This window comes from Paroedura picta, chromosome 2 (assembly GCF_049243985.1).
Source record: "Paroedura picta isolate Pp20150507F chromosome 2, Ppicta_v3.0, whole genome shotgun sequence".
Classification (NCBI taxonomy): Eukaryota; Metazoa; Chordata; class Lepidosauria; order Squamata; family Gekkonidae; genus Paroedura; species Paroedura picta.
Window position 1 is genome coordinate 43,703,444 of NC_135370.1, and position 23,286 is coordinate 43,726,729.

General features: G+C 42.6%; 1 protein-coding gene across 17 annotated transcripts in view; it reads left to right on the top strand.

The window, feature by feature from the left end:
* The window catches only part of BAZ2B (bromodomain adjacent to zinc finger domain 2B), a 260,648-nt gene that overhangs the window by 95,270 nt on the left and 142,092 nt on the right, over nt 1-23,286 (top strand). The window contains exon 1 of one of the 17 annotated variants that reach the window (XM_077319935.1): nt 2,919-3,271. The exons of the other annotated variants lie outside the window; for them this stretch is intronic. The gene's annotated coding sequence lies outside the window, so the exon portion shown is untranslated. Of the gene's footprint in view, nt 1-2,918; nt 3,272-23,286 lie in introns of those variants that run through there. 17 annotated transcript variants of the gene reach the window in all.

The following is a 23,286-nucleotide window of genomic DNA, read 5'->3' on the forward strand; positions in this document are numbered from 1 at the left end:
CAGGGTTAGCAAGCATATGGGAGTTATATCCTTAACTGATTATTGGTTACATTCCTTCCATTTAGGGGCAAGTTCTGCTGATTCTCCCTTCCCAATACAGCCGACTAAAACTCCCCCAATTTGTGTTCTTGGGATCCTTGCATCCTTTGGAAGAACATAGTGAAGGTCTGCAGTGATAGTGGGGAATTGGCAGCAATTGCCTCCTCCTTTTAAGAACATTTATGCTCTTGTCAATCGCAGAGTAAATCTGTATGGTACATTTGACACAGGTTGCCTCTGAAAATGGCATTTCTGTGTTGAGTTCTCCCCCACTTTGTAATGTACACCAGTGGTCCCCAACCTTTTTATCACCGGGGACCGGTCAACGCATGGCAATTTTACTGAGGCCCGGGGGGGTAGTCTTTTGCCAAGGGACATCACCGCCTGAGCCCCTGCTCCACTTGCTTTCCTGCCGGTGCCCCTGACTTCCTGCTGCCTGCTGGGGGGCGCTGCCAGCAGCAGCTGTGCAGTGCCACGCCGAGGGGGAGCCCCAGCCATGGCAGCCGCTGGAGAGCACCAAAGGTGAACCGGCGGCAGAGTGGCAGGGCAGCCCCCAAGGCAGCAGCTGGGGAGGAGGATGGGGAGGAGCTGTGGCCCGGTACTGACTGCTCCACAGACCGGTCCTGGTCCCCGGACCGGGGGTTGGGGACCACTGATGTACACCATTCTTGTCACATCATTAGTTGCTAGGGTTGCCAACTCTGGCTTGGGAAATACCTGGAGACTTTGGGAGTGGAGGGTGGGATTGAGGCAGAGAGGGATGTCAGTGGAGTGTAATGCTATGGAGAACACCCTCCAAAGCAGCCATTTTCTCCAGGGGAACTGATCTCTGTCACCTGGGGATGAACTGTAAAATGGGAATTTCCAGGACCCACATGGGGACTTGCATCCTTAGGTTGCTACCTTCCAGGTAGAGATCTCCCACTTTTACAACTGATCTCCAGCTGACAGAAATCCGCTCCCCTGGAGAAAATGGCCACTATGAACGGTGGACTCTGTGGCATTGTACCATGTTGAGGTCCCTCCTCTCCCCAAACCACACCCTCTCCAGAACTCCTCCCCCCAAACCTCCAGGTATTTTCCAGTCCAGAGCTGGCAACCTTATCAATTGCATTTCACCTTACTTGGCAGCTTATATTGGCAGGAAAAAAATGCATACCAGGATGCATACTTGCATGTTGCATACCTGCATTTATTTCTTTGCATAAAAATGAGTATTAAAAATGCTATGTTTAGTGGAAATCCCTCTATAGTGCAATGCAGGACCCATGTGCTCTTTAAAACTCATTAGAATTTAGATTATTTTTATCCCCAGTGTCAGTAAAAAATATTTTATTAGATATAGTGCAGAATTTTATATCATTAGTAATAAGGTACGCCCTGAATTTAATAACCCAGGCTAGCCTGATCTCATCAGATCTTGGAAACAAAGCAGGGCCAGTCCCGGACCACTTCTGCACTAGAGGCTCTGCGCCAGGCTACAGTTTGATCTGGGGCAGGTTACCCCTGCCTTTTCTTGCTCCTGCACGGGAGAGCATTTTGCCTGGTGCACCTCATCTGCCCTGGATTTGTGCTCCCACACAAGAGCCAGGAAGATGAAGTTCTCAGTGCGGAAACGGTCCTGGTCACCTGGTCAGTATTTGCAAAGAAGACTGCCAAGGAATAACTGTGGTCATTGCAGAGTCTGACAATGGCAAACCACTCCTGGTCCTTTCATGCCTTGAAGATGGGACCAGGGCTGGTCTATCTATAGGGCAACTTACAATCGCTTACCAAAAGTTAGCTGCAGCTTGATGCCCCACCCCGCTAAAGGAATTACTGGTTCTTCCAGTAACCTTGAGAAATTGAGGAAGATATTTTCACCCACTAAACTTTTTAGTATAATTATTGTGACTAATATTTATATTTTGACAGTTGTAATAGGGTGGAAGGAGAAAGAAGTATTGGATATGCTTAGTTAGGAAGGTAAACATTTCCCAGGCAAATGTTGGTGATTCAATGCCAGCTGTAATTGGTGCTAGTCTGTCAGACAGTTTTCTTTGTGTGACGTCTCTGAATGACCAGTAATAGATTGCTTTAATAAAACATTCCATTAACCGGTAACCATTTCTGTTACGGTGCAGCTTTGAAGCTTGGTGTGGCACAACATAGTTGGAATCCTGTGAGGTTATATTTAGGAAGTTGTTGTGTTGCTCTGTCTAAATAGAGATGAATGTCCAGAAAGTGCTGGACTAGGTGATCTTCAGGTATCCTTCAAATACAAATGCTTTTTGGCTAAGTTTATTTTAGTTTCCATGCCATTTGAGAATATATCTGTTTTATTTCTGTTTCATTGACAACTTTGGCAATGGATGGAGCTCTTTCTCCAGAAAAATAAAAGATTAAACTTTTTGTAATAAATTCAGATAGAACTGGTAAATATTTTTCTGCAATGTTTCCCCCACCAAGAAAGATATATAATTATTTGCCATGATTTTTATCGTAACTTGATGCAGATTCCTGGTTCTCAGAGGAATATGAAAGTGGTTTCTTTTTATTGCCGGTGAACATTTATACTTAATTAAAATGTCCTTAGATTTGGCTTCCCTTAAGAGAAAAAGATAAGGCAAACCAAACATTTCTAGCAATCTGATTATCAAAGAGGGGAGTAGGAGCCTTTTGCTTGTTAGAGTGCTTTTTATTGTTTTCAGATAGGGTGTTGCCACGTCTCAGGTAGAACAATTTCTGTCTTATATTTTGCAAGTCACATACTTCACCTGGGTTGGTTTTGGTCACGTGAACAGACATGTTTACCGGTGATCTCAGTGCTCCACCTGCCTTTCAGTTTGTTTACCAGGAAATCAAGATGTGTAAACTGCAGGAAGTACTATTTGACCCTCTCCGGCAGTATCTCATTACAATAATTGCTAATCTCTGAATAAGACAGCCATGTTTTGTGAGTAACACAGGGAGAGGGAGAGAGAGAGAGAGAGAGGTTGTGTTAAGAGAGATTTTTAGGTGTTTACACAAATAGAGCGTCCTGAACGCCTGCCTTGGATTATGCTTCCTTGATAGCTTTTGATAATAGACATCTGCTGACCTCTGGGGTCAGTGAAGCTGGGACACAGTAATATGTGTTCTTTCATTCCTCTCAACTGAGAGAAAGAAATATCACGGCTTGTTGTTCTGGAGTGCTGTCACTGTGCTGTATCGAAAGGATAATGGCTACTTCCTGATTAAAACACTATCCACAGTAAGCTCTTCATATTACATCTCTGTTTGCCTTTGAAGGGAAGAGTGTTTAATGTTTTTCTTTTAAAAACATTTTTAACAAGGGAAACGTCAGTTTGAAATGTTTATGGGCTATGGCTTAAAAGCTTACCTACAGCAGAAGATTTAACTTCTTCAAGTAAGGGAATTGTTTGTTCTCTTTAATGCTTCAATGCTGGGGGAAACGTTTCAATGTGTGCATGTTTTGGATTTTCATTTATGCCTAGTATTTAAAATCTGTCTGTCTTACAGCGTGTGTGTGAACAATATGAGCATTTGAGCTCTGTTTTTAACACTGCATGAGCAATTTTAGACGCTAAGTTTTATCATCATCCATGGGGAAATTGTGGATCAATTACAGTCCTGGGCGAAAAGCACCGTCGGTTATAAAAATTATATTTGATTTCTATTGTGTTTTATCATACTTATTCTCACATAGCCAGTGGTATATATTGTATAGGTACAGATTTGGGCGAAAGGGTGGAATAAATATAAAACAACTTTTGTCTGCAAAATGTCATCCTATTTTACTAGTCTATGAAAACTGGGTGCAATCTAGTCAAAGTTTTAATTTTAATTTAATATGTTCATTCTGTTGGCTTAAATAGAATACAATTGAGAATTCATGTTCATCAATAGGACCTCTTCTTTTGTTGGATTGAACCCTCAGTTTCACATTTTGGTTAACAATTAACGCTGTAAAAAGTCTTGAGTGTTTAATGTCAGTTCTTTTATACCCACTTTGAGCCACGCTAAAGTTGATGGAATTACTAGAACAAAAAGTGTACATGGTACAAAACAGGGCATACTTTACCTCTGAGGATATCATATATGATATACATCAGATGAAAACTAATAACATTTTCTTATTACTTAACTAAAGGCATAATCCTAATGATGCTTTTCTAGAAGTAAGACCCATTGAATAACATGGGACATACTTCTGAGTTGATCTTCTTAGGATTTCCCCCTGAGAGTGAAACACAGTGAATGCATTAAACTAAGTTGAACAAAACTCTCCATATGAATGACTGTAATTTCCCAACAGGAAAACCTGTTGAACAAAAGATTGAGGATTGCTCCCATCAGTTGCCAAATTTGATGGATCAGAAGTAAATAGGGCCATGTTGGAGGTACTTCAGCTAAAATAAAAGAAGGACAAATCCCAAGAGGTGCTGAGGAACAGTGCATTATAGGAAGGCTCCAAGACTAAATATGTCCAGTGAATTTGGGGTAGTCTCACTCTGCTTCACGTGCATCTACGAGAAATGTTGTGGGGTTTGTTTTGTTTTTGCAAATAAAAGTTGGTAATTATACTGGTATATATCACAATACAATCTACACCTAGCATCCAACTAATGAACTAAATCTAGAATGGGGAAAAAAAGAACATTGTATAATATTTAGTTACTTTCCAAAATCCAGAATGCTAACCATTACATTCTGGAGCCCGGACAGAGAAGTAGGATTATGACTTAAATCCAATGCACTATGAGTAGAGTTCTGTTCCTAGAAAAGTGTATTTTCATATGTCTCTGGGGAGGGCACTCCTGAGGACTGGGTGATCCTTGTGACTGGCAAAGAATGGTAAAGAATGTGGTCCCAGGGGCTGCAAGGAGATAGAGGGATCAACCCATTTTCAATCCCTTCCACAGTGTGGTTAGAAGTCCTTTGTGTTCCCACCAGGGTCCCAGCCTAAGTATTTAAGGATATTAACTTTTTAAAAAGTTTTCCTCCTGTCCCCCCAGCTGAGGTGGTTTTCCAATACTACCATGAGCTTTAATAAAATATAAAATAAATAGATAAAACTTTTGTTTGCTACCAAACTGGTTTAGGAAAATAAGCATATACTGTACCGGTGAAATCCAGCCACTAGGCCCTATGAATTGCTGTATTAATTTTTTCATACTATTTATGATTTGGATTTATAAAGAAGGCTTAATGAAGTCATATTCCAATTTCCTGCGATAGCGTCCTTTGGTTTGGGGTAAGAAATGTTTACTACATGCCTGGGATAGTTGTTATAGTTTGAGACTGATCTACGCCCGTGGCAGCACTTGCAAAGGGATGCTTAGTTTTTATGTTGCCTCCCATTCATGAAGTCTTAATTGGGTAAAGAAATCAGAATCCTTACAACATTACTGTTTATCTGAGCAAAATAGAAGTTAAAACCCCCCAGGAATGCTGACTCTTGGGATGGTTGCCAAAGATTACCAGGACGAGTGACCAGGAAGACAAAATACCAGGGGGCCCAGAAAGTCAGGAAAGTTATGTGATTTGTTTCCACATGCTGTCTGCCTTGATGGCATGAGATGAGGTCATGATGGTTCTCAGCAGCCTTGGATAGGGATGGATCAGAAGACCAACTATAACCCCCCCCCAGCTTCTAGATGTATTATTTTAAAATATGTGTTGTGAACCTGCTCCCTTGTTCTTTTAAACTACTTATCTCTTAAGCAAGGACAAGCATGAATACTGCAGAAGAAACTTGTTCTCCCTGCTTATTTCATATTGCGGATGCTTGGGCAACTATTTTCTAAGTACAATGTGATATACTGACAGTGCAATCCTGACCAGAACTATATCCATTTCAGCCTTTTTACTGCATTGGATTTGGAAAGTTATAACTCTGTTTAGGATTGCACTGCAAAAGGGATTTCCAACTGTAGGCTGAGCGGTAGTTCCCAGATGCTAGGGCATGACATCTCTCTGGGTGACATCTCTCTCATGACATCTCTCTCATGAGCCCTTGCCAGTGTTTGCTGGCAGGGGCTCATGGGAATTGTAGTCCATGGACATCTGGAGGACCACAGGTTGACTACCCCTGCTCTAGAATACATAATAAAATTCAAGAGATTGGAATGCCTAACAAGCTGAGTGAAATAGATTAATAAATCTACCACATGCTTCTGCCCAACACTTTTAAATGTTTCTTCTGAAAGGGGTGGAAGTTCCAGAAAACTGGGATGGTCTGGGCTTTTAGATCAGTCTGAATTCCTGTGACACCGATTATTTAAAATGTGATCCCTCCCCCTCCCCTCCCCAACCATTCAGATGTTATAAAAGGCAGACATTCACCTTTTCCATAAGTGACTGGTTGGATTATAGTCAATATATTCATCCAAAAGGCCTCTCTATATTTTACAACTAGGCATTGCTCAGCTGAGTCTTGAATCGTATGTAACTTTTCTGATGCTCAGGGCACAAGCCTGTTTAGAAGCTCCCTGGTATGAAGCAGTTAGTAACTACCGTTTGTCTGTTTGGATAAAACAACAAATTAAAGTTATTTCCTAACCCAGGAAGTAAGTAATTGCTCCTATGCATGCAAAAGGAGAAAGAAAGGAACAAGAGGAGGAGGTAAGAGGGCAATATAAGCCTCATGCTCAGTCAGATTGTCATAACTGGCTTCATCATTAGGAGATGGATACAAAGAACTATAAATAGTGTGCTGCTCACAATACTGATAATTCCTGCCTCTTCCGCAGCTTTCTGTTCCACTAGGAAAGCTGTTTCTGAGGGCCAAACTGGACATTACAGTGATAACGGATTTGGCCTGTGAACAGTTACGCCATTTTCAAGCTGAACTTGGCCATCTAAAAACGCCAGATGAGCCCAATGTGATGAGTTTAAACTACAAGTACAACGATATAGGCTAGATATCAGGAGAAAAATTTTCACAGTCAGAGTAGTTCAGCAGTGGAATAGGCTGCCTAAGGAGGTGGTGAGCTTCCCCCTCACTGGCAGTCTTCAAGCAGCCGCTTTACAGATCCTTACCGTGGCTGCTTTAGGCTGATCCTGCGTTGAGCAGGGGGTTGGACTCACTGTGTTGTAGGCCCATTCAGGTTTGGGGGTATGTAGTGCTTTGGGAAATAGCTGAGTTCATCTTGGAAATGGCATCGGCATCCATGCATTGGACCTGTGGGCTTTCTGTTTTCCCCCTGACAGAAATAATTTTTGTCAGGAGAATGTTTAGCAGGATCCAGCCAATTGTGTTGCCGCACATTTGACTATAACAAATATATACCTAAGGACCAAGTACCAGCAGCAAGCAAACAAGCAGAGACATGTATCTTCCTATCTCTGTCCATACTTTATTTCCTTGGATGTGTTAATTATGGGTTTTTTTTTAAAAAAATTGGATTTTGTATAGCTCTGTCCTGACTAACCATTGTAGCTGAACAACATGGGATTCATTTAATTATCAATATAAGGAAGGCTTGTTTTAGACCCTAGGGAACTAGAAGGATGTATAGCTGTGCTTATTATAAGCATCTGAAGAATCTGAAGAAAATAAAAAGGCATGCAGCTTAGATTTGTTGCAACTGATTCAGAGCATTACCGCTTTCTGTTTCCAATGCAGGAAGCTAAACTTGTAGACAAAGGAAAACAGAACTAAGTTGTTAGCACATCATTTTTGTTGAAATGTTTCACAATTTAAATTACAGTTAAACAGATACAGACCACATTCTTCAGTCTGCTGACTCTGGAAGTGTTCCAGTAAAGTCACTGTGACTACTTCTGAGTAAGTGGTTCTGAGGGTGAAATCCTGCTCTGTTTGCTTTATTTTGTTGTGTGCAGCCTTACTTTCTGAGAAGAACACTAATTCTGATTTGCAATGGGAGTTTTGTGTCACGCGGTCAAACAAGCCCTGGTGTGTTGTTTGTGCTTCTCTTGACATTTTAGAACTGGTTTTGATTTTAACTCCAGCTGGCATATGCTAATAAATAGCAGTGCAATAACGACTCTTAGGTTGCTTCACCTTTCTGAAGTAGAAGAAGGAATCTTTTAACTCTTGATATATTGGTCTCAAGCTGCACATTTATTTCTTAAGGATTGGGTACAGTTTAAATGCCCTGACCCGGACAGGCCAGGCTAGCATGTTCTCATCAAATCTAAGAAGCTAAGCAGGGTTGACCCTGGCTAGTCTTTGGATGGGAGACCCCCAAGAAATATGAGGGTTGTGATGTAGAGGCGGGCAGTAGCAAGCCAGCTTTGAACATCTTTTGCCTTGAAAACCCCACTGGGGTCACCATAAGTCAACTACGCCTTGATGCTAGCAACGACAGTTTAGAATTGAGGTAATAGGCCATGAAGATCTGGTGTATTTTGAGGGTCAGCCGGTAGATAGGTGAGTTCTCTATTAGAAACAATATATTGTTTGTTTTGTCTCCTTCAAAGAAAAAGTTGCTCTCTAGTAACAAATCGCTGCACTGTGGCCCAGTGGTAGAACATTTGCTTGGTATTCCCAGGATCTGCAATTAAGAGGATCAGGTAGTGCCCAGTGAAGGGTGGTACTTGGCAGGCAACATAGTGATGTTGCTGGCAGCATGCTGAAATATCTTCCTGTGAAAATTGAAGCGATGCCAGCACTCCTGGCAACATGCTAATATCATTTCTGGATGCACAAGAAGTGATGTCAGTGCAACATGACTCTGGGAATCCACCCCATTTCACCACCATCCCATCCCCCAGCCACCCATCTGAGTGGTGGTGGGAAGGGCCCTGTAGAGGCTGGAGGTACCCCACCTCCAGCAGCAAAATGGGCAACCCTGTGTGAAATATCTCAGCCTAAGACCCTAGAGAACCACTGACAGACTAGACAATATGGACCTTGCTAGACCAATGGCTGTTTCAGTATAAGGCAGCTTTATGTGTTCAACTCAGACTCATTGAGTTGCGGTTAGCCTGTTTTATTTTACTGTTCACAAATGGCGGCATGCTGTTTCTAGGCTCTAAAGCCCCATTTCTTGAATGCTGCAGTAGGAAATTCTGTCAGTGGAACTGCAACCGTGATCTCTTAATCTTATGAAACTAATTTATACTAGCCATAATGCTGCTGATCTTGCCCATTTACTGGCTTTCCCAACTGTCAGCAGAGTAGGGCTGCCAGGTCCCCCTGGGGAATGGAGGGGGTTGGATTTTAGGAGGATAGGGACCTCAGTTGGATACAGTGCCATAGAGTCCAGCCTCCAAAGCATCTGTTTTCTCTATGGGAACTGATCTCTGTAGTTTGGAGATGAGCTGTGACTTCAGGACCGATTATACATTGGCAGGGAAGGGTGGGCCGGCGTCTGCATGACAGCGGGGCTAATCCCCGCTTATGCACGACGCTGGTGCTGTCTGGGCTCCCTTCCGGCCCTGGCCCGCTTTAGGACCTCTGGTGGCCTGCGGCAAGGGAACACATATTCTTCTGTGTTCCCTTCCTTGCCACGGCGCCCACAGTTACCACGTAAACCACTGTTTCCCTAGTTGCAGGAGACAAGAAAAAGACATATTCAAAGATTAGACGCTAGGGCACAGATATAAAAGGGATTAAAGACAACCTCTTGACCAAGAGTACTATCAGTGGACATTTGAAATTTGCACAGAAAGCAGAAAGTGTCATCCATCATAGGAAATGGTTACATTTAAATTGGTCTTAATAGTGGTAGCAATGAGGGGATGGGCATTCCGGATTGGTGAATGAAATAACTTGAAAGATTCGCTTTTTTTTTTACACAACTTCATGTCACCAGTTCAAAGTCTGTCCTAGCTCTGGAGCCATGCCCTTAAACAGTACAGGGGCTCTATTTTTGTCTGAACTATCAAGGGATGTGACTTCTTTCTTTGTCTTGTCTAAAATAGCCAGCCTCTAAACCAGGGGTAGTCAAACTGCGGCCCTCCAGATGTCCATGGACTACAATTCCCAGGAGCCCCCTGCCAGCGTTTGCTGGCAGGGGGCTCCTGGGAATTGTAGTCCATGGACATCTGGAGGGCCGCAGTTTGACTACCCCTGCTCTAAACAGTCTACAAAACAACCTGTTTGTCACTTATTTCCTTCACTTGTCAACAGACTTCAGACAGTCGTTGGAGTAAGTTCTTTCATGTGCTGCTGCTAGCATGCAGAATGCAATGCGCTTGCAGTTGGTGTCTTCAGCTGAATTGCTTGCTCACTAATCTTTATGCAAAACATCTGTTGATTCAATGCCAAATATTTAAAACCCTGTGGCCATTTGACAGTGAACTGTTTAGCATTGCTAGGATAGATTCTGTTTCAAAATTCCCACCTTAATTTGTGCCACCTTTTAGTAGTAGTTTGGTGATTTCCCTTGGCATAAATTATCTGTTGTTTATAATATGTCAATAAAATGACCACAACTTGTGAAATGCTGGATTTGTATTTAATTTGAATTACTGTTACATACACTAAGGGCTTTTCCTCATCAGGCTTTTGCTGCAGCTTGGCTTCTGAACCGCATTGGGTTTTCCCCTCTGTTATACTTTTTCTGCCCCTTGGTGTTGTTGCTGTTTTCTAGCAAGTTGAACCCCCAGCTGATGCTCTGACTTTGTGCTACCCCTTCCACAAAAGGGAATTTATTTGGAGTGATTTCCTTTCCTTCCAAGGCTTCACCTGCAACTCTAATTTTATCTTGCAACAACTATGGCAGAGATAGGACAATGAGGGCCTTCTGCCTGGGACCAATTGTCATTTGGCTTCTCCCCTCTGGAAAGCTCATCTGTAACTGTTATGTCACAATTCCCAAAGGTCAGTCCTCTCCGACACTTCAACGAACATTCCAAACCACAGGTTCTTGACACCCATCTCTCCACACCCACGCCCTCATATGTCACCACGCCACCACAACCTCCCATGCCACACACACATTCAACCCGATGCCCTTACAGACTGGACAACTCCTCCCCTTCCTTTTCCCACTGCCAAGCTCTAGCGCCCGTTGTATTCCTGGATGCAACAGGCTTTGCCCCTAGTAAGTAAATATTGTATTGTGGGCAGTCATTAGTTTGTGGACAGTTATCAGTTGTGACCTTTGTGGACAGTTTCAAAATGCTTTTAAAATAAACAAATAATTAATAGTGCTGTAGGGTTAATCACTGGAGTAAAGTAGAGAAAAAATATTTTCGTGACTCAAGATGCATTAAAACAGTGGTCCCCAACCTTTTTATCACCGGGGACCACTCAACGCCGGGGACCACTCAACGACTTTTATTGAGGCCCGTGGGGGGGTAGTTTACTCCTCTATTCTCAGCCACTGCCCTAATGCTCTCTGATCGCTATGGTAATGTTTAAACATCCCTTCAAAATAAGATACAGACGCGCCACAACAATGAACATAAGGAACATTTTATTTTCATGGAAATTTTAACTCATGGCAATGACAAATCAATGGGAACCCTGAGCTTGTTTCTCTGCAACGAGATAGTCCCATCTGGGAGTGATGGGAGACAATGACACCCGAAGTGTGTTGTAAAGGGCCGGGGGGGATGAAGTAAAGGGCCGGGGGTGGGGGGCGAGAAAGCGTCCTTCGAGGCCCACCTCCAATTAGTCGAAGGACCACATGTGGTCCGCAGCCCACAGTTTGGGGATCGCTACTTTAAAGGAATTCTGTGATTTTAATCCAGTTTGTAACACATTTTCAGGAATGTTGCTTTTCTTTCAGTGATGACATGGAAGGAAAATTCAGCTATAAAACCTGAGCATTTCTGGCAGGGAAAATGTTTACTAAAATGAAACATGTTTATGATTAATGTGAAATATAAATATTAATTGAAGCAAAAATCCCTTTGTTATAAATATTAAGCTGCTACTGTTACTAAAGATTTCAACACAAGAGTCATACCAGCTTTGCTGAAGAATAATTCACTACATCTCCTGGCAGTCACTATCAATTCCATGTTACAGCGGACCTTAATATTTTATTGTGTTTACATCTCCTTCTCACAGCCCTTTTTTTGTATTACAAACTCTCGTTCTGGTAGTTCTGCCACAGTGTGCAAAGAAATCCAGTTCTGAATGTGGTAGGTGTGCAAGGTAAAGGATCACCAGGAGCTGGGAGCCACAATGCCAGGGAATTTAAAGTAGGCATCCTTCTTCAGGCTATTGCCTTTGAATAATAGGTGAAAGTCAAAATAACAGAATACTCTGATTATTATTATTTATTATTATTTATTTGATTTATATCTTGTCACTCTTGAGGTCATCTTGGAGCAGGTTACAATCAGATCATAAAAACCCCACAAGATAAAAACGAAAACAATTAAACACCCCATGATTACTAGAATTTACCCAGCGGCAGAAAAGACCCTCACCCCCTCCTTTCCTGCTCACCCCCCCCCCAAGCACCTCAGGGAAAATACTAGGGATGCTGTGTATATAATATATATGTTGTGTACTATCTGATATATTAGAAAAATGATTATGTTGTCAGAGCCAAGAAATTCTATACCTTTAAGCACTTTCTTGAATCAGTTTTACCTAAGGTTTTTGTTAAGAGCCAAATTTGGTGGTTCGTGGCTATTTTGATTTTTGATTTTGAGCTCCACATCTGAAATTATTATATATTGTTGGGAGTGTCGGTTTTTATTATTTCTATGCCACCAACCTGGTCTCATTGTAATACTGTACTATTATATGTATGCATATAGTTTTAAATGACCACTCATTAAGACCCCCTGGGTTGAAATGTGTTTGGTCCATGGGCATACCGTGAACCACCACTGAGACAGTATGTGCAACACTGCACAGACTGTGTCATGTTTTAAAGTTGTTTTTCATATTCTTAATGTGGACTTAATAATAAATATTTGTATTTTAATTTTAATATTTATCTGCTGCTCAACCTTTGGGTTCCTAACTTGTTTTCCCAGGTTGGGTTTTTGTTCCCTTTTTGTTTTTCATGAATAGGTAATAATCCATAACAGAGAAATCTCTAATATAAGACCAATGTAAAATTAATCTTTCCTGTAACATAACACCTGTTGTACAGTAAGCGATTTCAGGATGGTGCCTTCAATAATGAGAGAGGTAGGAGGGGAGGGACCTCAGTGGGATATAATGCCATAGAGTCCACTCCACGAAGCATCCATTTTCTCCAGGGGAACTGATCTCTGTGGTCTGGAGATCAGTTGTAATTCCAAAATATCTCCAAGCCCCACCTGGAGGTTGGAACACTTAAAGGCTATGTTGGGCATCATAGAACCTGCATGGAGAAAAGTCATTTGGGACAAGCAGCTGTAATAAAGGTAAGGGGATTTGATAAGATTAGATAAGCAACAAATCTTGGTTGCCTTCAGATAGGTCTTACAAGTTCCGCAGTGATGGGATAATAGACTTGCTAGATCCATGGCCGGGAAACTCCTAGAGATTTGTGAATTGAACTTTCTTTCATTATTTATTTTCTTAGATTTATATGCCACCCTCCCATGTGGCTCATGGCGGTTTACATGAAATGTCATGGAACATAAAAACAGATCATAGTGATAACATATCACATCAGTAACCGTTCCAACAGTGGTTCTAAGATTAACAGAATTACCACAGGTTTGATTGAACAATACTTTAACAGGAACAAGAACTTTAACAAGAACCCCTAGGGTGGTCTGTCATGGAGGGGGTGACTGAGTGGGGACCAGCAGATGTTGATGTTGAAGGTCATCCTCAAGCAAATGACTGGTGGGGAAGATAGGGATTCGAATGGGTACAGTTCATCTCTGTAGCCTGGAGATGAACTGTAATTCCAGTGGATCCCCAGGTTCCATTTGGAGGTTGGCATCCCTTGATCCAACCCATATTTTACAATGTTAAGATGGCCTTTTATGCACTGGTGTTTTCCTTCACTTTTACTGTGCGTTTCAATTGAGTGTATTTTTTCTTTCGGCATGCGAACTCACATTCACTTCACAGGTGTGTTGGACTTCCTTTTTCCTTCTGCATGGGTTTTGTTCCCTTCAGCATTCAGTTCATTTTCCATTCACAACATTTCCATGGGTTTTAGGAGTGCTATTGTTGCAATTTTTCACTTTGCTTTACTCCCAAGGCAAAGGTAATTCAGAAGCATAAGGATCCCATTGAATTTTCTCCCCACCCTGTTCCTCACCCTGGGAGACCACTCTTCTACTACCTAGATTGTGCTGCATGGTAGATCTCACCCTGTTGGTCAGTTTCAGGCAGGGCATGTTTGTTGAAATTGTAAGGATTCTTCTAGCTGCATTGGGGTAGTGGTTAAGGGTGGCAGCCTCTAATCTGGTGAACCAGGTTTGATTTCCTGCTCCTCCACATGCAGAAAGCTAGGTGACCTTGGGCTCGTTACAACCCTGATAGTGCTGCTCTCACAAAGCAGTCCTGTCAAAAGCTCTCTCAGGATGCTTCTCGTAGGGAGAGGTAAGGATGTCGATTGTAAGCTGCTTTGAGACTCCTTCAGGCAGTGAAAAGCAGGGTATAAAACCAACTTTCCCTCTTCTTTTACAATCAGGTAGCCAGTACACTGAACTTTAGTGCTTCTTCCTCCAGTACTGCTAGGCTTTTTGGTACATGCAAGCCTGGATGAAGGCTATTGACCTAGTTGGTATATCAATGTTAATGTACCCCCCCCAAAGAAGTGGTTCATGAGGGAACAAGAGGTAGCTGAACTGTGCAGAAAGATCTTGGCAGCCTTCCCCTTTGATCCCAAAGGACTAGCCCACGTGGGGTGGTGTCCAGCCAAGGCCTATCTTAGGAGCTGGTGGCTCCCAACACCATTCCTTAGGCCCCTTTCTTGATGTCTGGGCTTCTGTGGACTACTGTCAGGCAGGTGTAGGGAGCCTGTCCTGCTTGGAGGTGACATTGGGTGAGGGCATACTGATCTGGTTGGGCTTGGAGAGGGGATACTGTCATGTGGGAGTAGGTTGGCAGAGTGGGCTGCTGGTGTTTTCCTCATCAGAAAGAGAGGTCAGTGGCAGAGTCCTGCCAGGAAGAGTTGTTGTTAGGTGCGAAGTCGTGTCTGACCCATCGCGACCCCATGGACAATGATCCTCCAGGCCTTCCTGTCCTCTACCATTCCCCGGAGTCCATTTAAATTTGCACCTACTGCTTCAGGGACTCCATCCAGCCACCTCATTCTCTGTCGTCCCCTTCTTCTTTTGCCCTCAATCGCTCCCAGCATTAGGCTCTTCTCCAGGGAGTCCTTCCTTCTCATGAGGTGGCCAAAGTATTTGAGTTTCATCTTCAGGATCTGGCCTTCTAAGGAGCAGTCGGGGCTGATCTCCTCTAGGACTGACCGGTTTGTTCGCCTTGCAGTCCAAGGGACTCGCAAGAGTCTTCTCCAGCACCAGAGTTCAAAAGCCTCAATTCTTTGACGATCGGCCGTCCTTATGGTCCAACTTTCGCAGCCATACATTGCAACTGAGAAGACCATAGCCTTGACTAGATGCACTTTTTTTGGCAGGGTGATGTCTCTGCTTTTTAGGATGCTGTCTAGATTTGCCATAGCTTTCCTCCCCAGGAGCAAGCGTCTTTTAATTTCTTTGCTGCAGTCCCCATCTGCAGTGATCTTGGAGCCCAGGAAAATAAAATCTGTCACTATCTCCATTTCTTCCCCATCTATTTGCCAGGAATTGAGAGGGCCGGATGCCATGATCTTTGTTTTCTTGATGTTGAGTTTCAAGCCAACTTTTGCCAGGAAGAGGCTGATACCCAAATGCAGGACTGCTGCAGCTGCATTGGGGATGACCCTAGGAACCTTGGACATTTCAGCAACATTACTTGTGTTTTCTTTTTCTTTTCATTTCCACATGACTTCATCTTCCTCTTCTGCTGAAGATATGAATGACCCATTTTTTTTCCATGTTAAAAACTGAGGTTTCTTTAAAACCTGAAAAAAAAAAAGATCTGGGCTTTGATTAGTTTGGATGATCTTCTTTATGTGCCCAGAAGGAAAGGTACAAACTTCTGTTTGCATGAAAGAAACACCCCTGTCTTTCCTTCTTTATCACAGCCCCTCTTTTCAGCTTATGTAGGTTAGGCTGAGAGAAAGTAACTGGGGCCAAAGTTTACCTAGAGTTTCAAGGCTGAGTAGGATTAAAAATAAGCCACCAATTTTGGCTTGCAAGTCTTCAGTCCACAACTTCTAAGATACCCTTCCTCCCAATGATGTCCATTAAGGTGGGGTAGAGTTGTTTGGGTGCTGTTAGCTACCTGGGAGCCAGCTCCTTGTTCTGCTCCTTGTTAAGTCCAGGGATGGAGTGAGTACTGCAGCACATAGCTGCAGACTTCCTGTGCCCATCTGGCAAGTAGCCTGCAGGGGGCCAGTCAACCTGGGGTTCTGAAAAGGGGGCTCTGTCACAGGGGACTGAGTTGTGTGGAAGGGCTGCTGGTGTGGTTGGTGAGATGGAACTCCACACTCTTTTAAGCGCATGTGCCATTCTTACCGCAGCTGCGGCAGCCCTGCATTTAGGCAGCAACTTCCTCCTGCCACAGTTCCATTGCCATCCTCTCTTACTGGTTGAGGAAAACACTGGCAGTCCTTCCTTCTAAATCAATATAACGTGACAGAAACCCCTTTCTCAAGGCCCTGGGCTGGCTGTGGTTCTGTGGGCTACAGACAGGGAAGTGCAGGGAGACTTCCCTGGATAGTGGCGCTAGCTGCTGAACAGCTGCCCCCCCTTGCTCAGTGTGCCCTTCTCTACATTCTCCTTGGCCACAGGCTCCACCCCCAGTGTTCATGAAGCAGCCCCACATTTGTGAAGCAGCCTCCTCCCACCAGCTCCTAAATCCATCTTGGTTGGAAGTCTTCCCAGGTGGGCCGGTCCTTTGGGAACAAAGGTGAGACCAACCATGTGATGGGATAAAAAAATTCAGTACTGCACCATCCTCTTTTTCTCATTGGGGAGCATAACATGTGCCGTGATTCCCAAATTGGATTTTAATTTAATTAATCTATAGAGTGCAGGCACAGAATTGAAATTAAAAGAATACCAACTCAAATTTAGTGATAATCAGAATTAAGCTGGGAGTGCAGAAAGGGCCAGTGTCCAAATAAGATATTTTCTGGTATACAGTGATGCATTTATTTTATATTTTTAAAAATTCTTATGTTGAAATGTCAAGTTTCGTTTAAAGTCCTTGTTGGAAGAATGAGTTCTGCCAGTAACACTTCAGAATCTTTGACAGATGCTGCACTGCAACATGAAGACTTTCAAATGTATAGTGGGAGAGCTATGCTCAAAACACTGACAAATGTTTAGGGGTTTCTTTGTCAAAACAGTTTTCTCAACTAAAAGTCTACAGTTACAATATTTATTCCTCTTTGCCACAAAACAAACTGACTAGCAAAAGAGGCCAGTCTTAGTTAAACACTTTGCAGTCCCATTGATCTCGTCAGGAGAAAGTTAGCATATCTTTAGCACTTTGAACCAGAGCAGGTCTGAAATTCTTTCAGTGAAACCCACCAGACTTGGAGACTGGGATTCGAACAGTAAACAAATGAATATTGTATTTATTTATTAATTTACTACATTTTTCGTTTCTGTGAGACTCAAGGGAAATTACGCTGTCAGGATGTCATCCCAAGCACCCCTGGCAGAGCCCTCTCCCAGGTGGGACAGGCTCTCTCCCAGGTGGGTTGGAAATGTGGGGGCTTGGCCAAGGACAGGAGAACAGCCCTGCTACACCCAAGGGGTCCATCCTGACTCCATGGCAGCCTGCAGGGCGGGTGGGCAATATTCTAGACAGACCCACAGGCAGCTTGTCCAAGATTGAGAGCAAAGAGCTGGCTCAGTGGGCATGGCTAGGTTCGGCGCATGCAAGGGCAGGAGAAACCCCAGAGGGCAGACCCCAGAGGAGAAAAGAGATAAACTCCAGGAGGGAAAGACACAGGTTGGGGGAATAAGAAACCCAGGGACCAGTCTACTGTGAGGTTAACTTGTGATACCCTTGTAGGAAGAAGCCAACAAGGAAGCAGTAGGAGCCAGGAACGACAGGACTGGATTCAAGCCGAGAAGAGAAGCTGTTAGGAGGGGCGGAGTTAAAGTTAACTTCAGGTGATTGAGGAAGGAGGAGGAGTTAGGATAAGGAAAGGGTATAAAAAGGAAACAGGTGAGAGATAGAGTTGGTGGGTAAAGGTTGGAAGAGAGAGGGAGACTAAGGAGCAGCAAAAAAAAGCAAAGCAACAGAGACCTGAGAGAGGAGTCTTCTAGGCATCTGGCAATCCGGAACAGCCAGAGCATTGTGGAGGGCAGAAGAGTCAGCAGTTGGGAAAGGAGAGATTCCCAGAAGATATAAGTGACTCTGATAGCTCAGACTCAGCAGGATCTTCGGAGGGGTCAACTGGGAGTGTGATAGAAAACCCTGACTTGGCTCTTTCTACACCACCTGTTGTATCAACGCAAGCTCCAGTGTGACGCCAAACCTTCTTGTTGGCGTGAGGTTGGTGGGCCAGGAATGGCTACTCGGGGGTACCCTGAAAAACCTCACATATGCAGTGCAAGTTGGTGCAATCAGTACAAAGAGATGTTTATGTGTACTAGGACTACCTGCCATGAGCCATTCTGGGATTGGTGGGCTATAAGTCTAACAAATAAATAAAAACAAATAAATAGGACTAGTATTGCAGAAACCTGAGTAACCATAGATTATTACCCATGATGCAGTATCACTCCATCCAGCCCATGCAATCAGGGACTATAGGAAGAAGTTCCACCTTGAGATCTTAAGTAATGATGGACATTTAACAATGGCAACATCAAGAAAAATCCTCAGAAATGAAACAGTGTTGTATTTCCCTTTCCTAGCTGCATCTGTTGTGCCATATTAAATGCTATTCTCAATGTGGACAGTATAGCCCCTTGAGGGGCCCTGGAACATTTGGAGGGACTAAGAAATATGAGAAAGGGAGCCCAAAAGGGGGGGCTCTAGTAACTGAACCTGTGAAATACCCCTTTTGTCACATGTGGCATCGTTAATTGCTGGAAAGTCCGACCTTCATCAAGGGAAAGAAAAAGAAATCATGTAATCCATTCCCTTGTGTGTGCTTGAATTAATGTGTTCAAGACAAAAAATGAATGCCCTGGAACAGGGGTAGTCAAACTGTGGCCCTCCAGATGTCCATGAACTACAATTCCCATGAGCCCCTGCCAGCATTCGCTGGCAGGGGCTCATGGGAATTGTAGTCCATGGACATCTGGAGGGCCGCAGTTTGACTATCCCTGCCCTGGAACCTGAGAAGAGCTCCTAAAATGGCTGTGGCAAAAAAAAAGGGCTGTGATTGGCTACACTACACTATCGTCTAGGAGTTATTTTGTATACAGCAAGTGTTAGGGTTTTGCAGGATACATACATTCTTAATATAATCATTCTGCAAAATCTGGTCCACACCTATGAAATAAGCTTTGAGATATTGTTCCCTGCAATTAAAAGGAAAGAAAGGTCTTGCTTGTCTTCCTCATAAAAGAGCAATAAGGGTGGGTAACTGTCATTAATCCAGATGCAAGAGGATCCTAATAGTAGGCTTTATAGGAAATGTGTAGCACGTAGTATGTTACACATTTGTGTTTAGCTTTGTCATTATGCTAGCGTTGATAAAAACAAGTCGTTTAAATGCATTTTAAGAGTTAACAGCTGAATTATTTGATATTATAAATCTGCTTTGGAGGTTCAACTCAGAAGCACTTTTTTGCTTCTTTCCTTTCTTTGTGTCTGGGTGTTTTGTTTGTTTGTTCTTTAAATAAGATGAGTGGTGAATGTGAGAGCAATAAATGATTATCATTCGGCTGGTGAGAGGGCTTTGAAGCTGGTTGCTATTGTCAGTTTCTACATCAGTTTCCCTTTGGGCCCCGTTTTTCTCTTGCAGTATTTTATATTTACTATTACATCTAATATTGAGCCTTCTTTAGTGATTTGGATACCGAATTACTTCCCTGTCCGGTGTGTCCAAAGGCGGGCATACTGTGATTTCGGATCATCAGAACACGTCAGCCTTGTTTATTAAAACCAGAATGCTTGAATCATCATTTTTTAGAACTGCAACTGTTGCAAAGGGACAAACGTAGTAACACCAAAGCTATTTATTCCCTGCATATTTATTTATTATTTTATTTTTTATTGAATTTCTATCCTGCCACTTTAGACTTCGACTGAGGTTCTTCTTGACGTAGCAGCTAATGGACAAAGAACTTTTAATAGGCAGGAAAACAATGCCAAATCTTATGGTATCTGGTTGGAGTATACAAAATGTACAGTGCAGAAACAGACAGAGTTTACACCCTTCTCATCAACTTCAGTAGATTTGGAAAAGTAAAAGTCTCAGTATTGCACTGATAAATTTCTAATACGTAGCATTGCCTTCTTCCACATTCCACTTCTAGGGTTGCCAGGTCTCCTGACAATAGCCCCCCCCCATTCCCCACCGGTGCTTGACATGCTAGTGGGAAGAAGATGAGGGAGGGGCACACTGACATTGTCCTGGCCAGAAGGGATGTCATCTCTTCCGGATGATGCTCCGGCATTTTCTCAGGGGCAAATTCTAGGGTGATGTCCCAATGCAAAGGAGTCACTTCCAGTTTTGCACTGGAAGTGAAGTCACATCGTGGCATGATGCTGGCATGCCTGTCTCTGCCCTCTAATTCCACCTGGTGTACGTTTATGAGATGTATGCTTTGAATAGAAACCTTTTTGGTTATTATTTATAGTATTCCTAATTATAATTATATCCATATTAATGGATATGTATCGTTCTGAATTGATAGCAGGTTTGGATGAAAGATGTCAGAAAGAAGGAATGCAGGAAAAATTGTGCATTAGTCTTAGAGTTCTAATCTTGTTGAGCTGTTTGGCATTATTGCACCTTGAAAACAGGTCATTGGTGCCACCATAAAATGGCTGCTAAGGTGGAAGAGTGCAGCCAGCCACAAAATGGCGGCTATCGGGGAAGTCATGAAATTGGAATCATTATGGGTGGGCAGGTAGTTGTGAGTTCCTGTATCATGGACTAGAGGTTTGGACTAGATGGCCCTGGAGGTACATTCCAACTCTGTGCTTCTATTATGCGGAGCTGCGTCCAGTCACAAAGCGTTGGGAAGTTCCAAGTGAAGGAGCCTCCTGTGATGGAGACTTTTGTTTCCAAATGGATACTCTCTGTAATTGGTGCCACCCGGACTCTTCTGAAGCCGTACCTGCCCAGGGAGGTAGAGGAAGGCAGGATTGTTTTGGGGAAGGAAGTGAGAACCAGGAAGTACAGCAGTGGGTGTCATGGAGCTCACAAGCAGTGCATTGGGAGTCACTGCCAGAACAATATTTGCTTGCTTGCTTTTCTGTTTTTCTCAACAATTTCTCATTGAATAACAAATAAATTGCTCCAAGCAGTAAAATAAGAATTAGACTATATTAAAGGATAATATGTCCTATGGCACTAATTTTTAAAAAAAAAAAATTCAAATGCATTAAAATTTTAATCAGAAGGTCTGACGGAATTTTGGAGCAATTTATTGCTTCTTTGTTTCAAATCCAATGGGTAAAGACAGTTAATATATGTGGTAAGTGGTTGTGCTTAAAGAATTTATCAAGCCTCATAGGCCCATATCCCAACAGCTTTATCAAAAAGAGAATTGGAATAATATGGTTTGTAGGCATGTCTATTTTTTAAAGCACATCTTTCTCCACTTGAACTTGGGCATACTCTGCCAAATAGCAATATAACTGCAACTTGAAAGGTATAAAATGACAGAACTCAGTTGCTGAAGTTGTCCTTGTACAACTTTTGCTTTTTTGCTGCAACATGAATCTGTGATGCATATAATTGCGTAATGTGTTACTGCGAAGAACTGTGATTGTTGCAACTTTAGATACATTTGTAGTTAGGTCCACCAAGGTCCAATTTTTACTTGAAGGCTTCACAATTTATTTTCATGCTAAATCCTAAAATGCCTATCTGGTCCTTCTCACTCCTAGTAATTTTGACATAGGAGAAAACACTATCTCTTGAATCGATGTTTCCAAGGATATCTTTTCTTGGTAAAGTTTTATTTTATTCCTAAACAGAGTCAGTTCTAGGGTTGCTTGCCATTGGTGGGAGACTGGGAGACCTAGGGAGTGCTGTCAACATGATGGGTTATGTGACTTCCGAAGAAAACCTGGAAGTGATGTCAAGCCTTTCTAGGAATTGCTGGAAACTCTATGGTGAAATCATAGTAATGTCATGCCTCTTTAGGGATCTGCCTCTCTTGGAATCATGCCTCTCTAGGGATCACAGCAAATTCTGTGGTGAAGCACTGATGGTGATTATTTTTCTTCTGCTGGCCACTGAGGTGGCAGCTAGCAACAAGAGCAGGGAGAGGGAGATCTCCTGCCCACAATGGGTAACTTGCAGTCTTAATTAAATTGTAGTAACATTGAAGTTGATGGGCATAAAACAATGTAATTCTGTGGAGCATTGCACTGTAAATATTTCACAGGATTTTCTTTGTTCGCTGACAACGCTTTATATGGCACAGTGATAACACACTGGCATTGGATTTCTTTGAAGAATGAGTTAAAACCTTATTGAAACATTTAGTACCCATTGTTTGTCTCTCACCTGCGGGAGTTTTGCTAGGATATATTCTAGAGTTCCGCAATTAAGTTAAGTTGTTGAAATATTATATTTCACATTATTCTGGCACTCTCTCATATTCAGTGATGTCAAGAGGAAAAAGATTGTATGCAGTACTGGGAATTAGCCGATAACCCTTTAAATATTACTTGAGCTCCTGAAAAAACTGGGAGGTGCCCATGGGGCTGGTACAATGCAACACACAAACAAATCTATTTACCTTCTAAATATTTCAAAACAACATCTTGCTTCTCTTCCCACTGTCCTCTGGACATACCAAACGTTCATTAGAAAAGCTTGTTGAATCCTCTGTGAGATTTCTCTCACACAAACCCCTTTCAGTGCAGAAACAAGCAGCCACAAATATAAAAGAGGGAAATGGATTTTATTTTCTTTACATTTTATGATATTATTAAATTGCTGGGGAAGCAGAAATAGGAAAATGCTAACACTTACGTAAATCTTATTTACATTTACAAATTGTTCTGAATTCACTGGGGCTCACGTGGATAGGATTGGACGGTGCAGGGCACAGATAAATGTGCTAAAAATGGTAAAGCCTTTGTTCACTGGGATTTGCTATAGAAATCACTGATAATAATTAATGCCCTATATAATTAAAAAAAAACATTCTTCACACCTTGTGTGTGAGACATATTGG